We start from the raw sequence: 3468 nt of genomic DNA, 5'->3' as shown, positions 1-3468 counted from the left end.
CCACTGCATCGTAGATTGTATGAAAATCTGCAACAGGATATTCTTTTTCTGTTTTTATTACATATCGGATGTTCATCTTTCAATTAATTTGTGAGTAGTTTATGCACGAGTGTTAAATCTGTGTCTCATAATCATTCAATATATTTTCTCAGTCTGTGATTTCACTTTGTTATATTCTTTGTTGTTTCTGCTTTTTGTTTCATGCTATATCAAATTATGTCCTTTAAAACTTCTTATTTATATTCTAAGTAATTGATGGTTTGCTTTTTAACTTTACATGCTGAATTCATGTACCATTAATAATCCTATTTTCTCAAATCATTAACTGAATATTCCAAGCTATTTTCAGTTTTAAATAACAATTTTAACACATATTCAGTTCTTATGTATTTGGATCTGTTTCTATTCTCCTTTGAAGCCAGCACCAAATTTTAAATTATGTTTACAATAGTACGCATTTCCAATAAAATTTCGTACCTATTCTTTTGAAATTATGCATTTCCTGATAGTTTAAAATTACTTGTCAAGGAAAACAAAACCAAACTCTCAGAAAAAAAAAAAATTGTCATTTGACTCAAATTAAGTTTTATAGAGTTTCCTGTTAAATACAAATATTAAAAACTTGAATTTTCCCTGGTTCAAAAAGGGGGAAGATTTTCCTCCCCTCTTTTCTTAGAGCATTTCCTTGTTAAAACTTGTAATTGAAATCCTTTTTCTGTCCCTTTGAGATGCATGCAAATCTTTTTAAAAAGTAAATAAACCTCTTGTTAGTTTTACCACCCAGGAATACCTTTAAAGGCCTTGGAGCCATGTCTTTGAAATGTAAACAAACATCTAGGAAGATAGCACCCCACCTCCCCCTGCCTGTAGTAAACTCCCAGGCTCTTCGTTTACAAGTTGTAACTACTTGTTAAGCTTTACTTTTCATCTGGATAAAAGCAATTTACTGGTAAGAGATGGCCACCCCAATTAACACGTGAATTTAATATAAAAGATAAAAGTGAGAAAACTTGACACCGTTTACTACGCATTGTTCATCCCCCTAGCTTCGAGTACTATCTTTAAATATTACTATGGCTATTCATCGCACTACCTCACGGTAGTTTCCCGTTTTCAAACCGCACACTGGGGATGGCCAGCGCTAACCCGTCTCCATTGAGAGTAAAGAAAGGACCAGCTCAGATCGCGGGAAGCCGATCCTCGTGACGTCACCCAGAGTGGAAGCGCAATTCCCGAGTGGGGCGCAGAAGCCTTCCGCGCATGAGCAATTCCACCTCCGTTCAGTAGTCGCCATTGTCCACCTAACGCCCCCGGGGGGAGAGGACTCAGGAGCCTCCAGGTCCGCTCGGCGCCGCAGAGGGCGGGCCTGGAACCTGCGCGGGCCAGGAGCGAAGGCCGAGCCCCTGCAGGTGTGTCGGAGGCCTCACTACGGGCGCTAGGCCGGGTTGGGGGGAAGCCGGGTTTCCGCCGCTGCGCCGAGTCGGGAAATCTGGCAGCGACGGCCGCCCCCTTCTGCGCGCCGGACTGCTCTTCGAGGAGGCCTGGGGAGGAGGCCAGGCAAGGGGCCTGGCGGAGGGACGGTTGTCTGCAGCCCCGTTCCTCCCCAGGAGCCACGTTTCTCGACCGGCGTGAAAGGGTGGCTGGAGGAGGCCTGGGGCGCGCGCGAGAACGGCCGATTGTGACGCGTATCCCAGGCCCGTCACGTCCGCGCCGGCGCGTGGGCGGCGCTGGCTGCTGGAGACGTGGCGCTGTGAAACCAGGCGGACCTGGGCTCGACTCCAGAGCCCGCCGGTAAATGGGCAGGTTAATCCGGTAGGACTCTGATACTCATCTGTAAGAGTACAATAGCCGTTAGGGTCGTTTCTTGTATTAAATAGGGTAGTGTATATGAAGTATGAAAAGGCTTCAATAAAGGTGAGCTGCTTTTCTCATTATGCTGTTCTTTTCATTATTGGCTCATTTAATAATAACCATCCTTTGAATCGGTATTAACCACCTCCATTTAATAAATACAGATCCTAAAGGTTCAGAGAGATAAACTGGTTTAGCCATCATTAGCAGGTGGGATTTAAATTGATTTGTTTTACTCCGTATTCATGCTGTTTCCCACCCTGAAGTTTTATTTAATACAGTGATTGTCCCTGAGTACCACCAGCGTGTCGTGGACCTAGTCTTACCTTAGTGTTAGTCGCTTAGTCGTGGCTGACTCTTTGGGAGCCCATGGACTGCAGCCCACCAGGCTCCACTGTCCATGAGATTTTACAGAAGAGGATGCTGGAGTGGGTTGCCATTTCCTTCTCCAGGAATCTTACCTTACAGTATTCTATTTTCCTTAGAACCCCTGTGTAAAAGGTTAAGGCCCTTCTGCATTCTCTGACCTGTGTATTCTCAGATGGCTGTTAAACATGTAAATTTAAACCATAGTTGAAACCCTGAATTTTAAGTTTTACTGGAGAAGCTAAGAATCGTATCCAAGCCAGGTCGGAAATGGGACAGACTTTTTAAAAAGATGAAAACTGCGATTTCATCCATGCTCCATATTATGAAGGTGATATCATACGGCCTCTGATTGGATGGTGCATCTAGACTTAGTAAGTAGATGTTTTGTAAGTACCAGGGCAGCTGGAAGTGGTATCCTCTGCATATGGGAAGGACCTCACATTATGGCATCTAGTTACCTTTTGCTCGCTACATGAAGTGCCTGTTTGGGAATTATGCTGCCAAATTGTTGTTTTAGAAGTTAAATTTGTGTCACTGTGAAGAGATTAGATGGCTATGTCAGAATTCATCAAGGCCTATCTGCACTTATTTGCTCTAGGCCTCAGTCCAAGGTTGGAGGGGACAGTGCATTCCCCGGTTCTATTGTATCTGTGGTGTTGAATTGAAGATTTACAGAATTAGAATAGTACATGATTGTTTAAAATTACCTAATTCCGTCTCATGTTAAAGATAAAAGCATAGAACTAAGACCATCACTAGGTTTGTTAATAGAGCTTAGCAGAGCTGGAGCCTCCCTGTCACTATACCATTTATAGTCAAAGTTTTTGAAAAAGTGATTTTGGAGAAAATGAAATTTAGGAAGAAGAAACATCCTATTTTTGAGAGCTTTGAAGACTTTCTAACCTTGTGGGGTTTATAATATTGATAGGCAAAATTGTTATGTAACTTAAAGATTTTCCATATTAATAGATATTTCTCTACAAACATTATTTGTAATGCCAGTATAGAGTTCCATACTTTGGATATATGTTATATACCTTGATTAACTAATCTGCTATTATTGGACATATAAGTTTTCAATTGTTTGTATTGTTTAGTAATGGACACATAATTTTTGAAACAGCCAATAGGAAAAACATGTTTAGATTCAAAAATGTCCAGATTCATCAAGATTATGAGTCACCAATGGACAGGTGGGTACTCCTTTATTGTGGTCCTTCCTATTCCTTCTCGTGGCTCAAAGGGACA

The sequence above is a fragment of the Capricornis sumatraensis genome, chromosome 10 (genome assembly GCF_032405125.1).
Source record: "Capricornis sumatraensis isolate serow.1 chromosome 10, serow.2, whole genome shotgun sequence".
Classification (NCBI taxonomy): domain Eukaryota; kingdom Metazoa; phylum Chordata; class Mammalia; order Artiodactyla; family Bovidae; genus Capricornis; species Capricornis sumatraensis.
The sequence above is the reverse complement of the archived record's forward strand: the minus strand, read 5'-3'. Positions refer to the sequence as shown.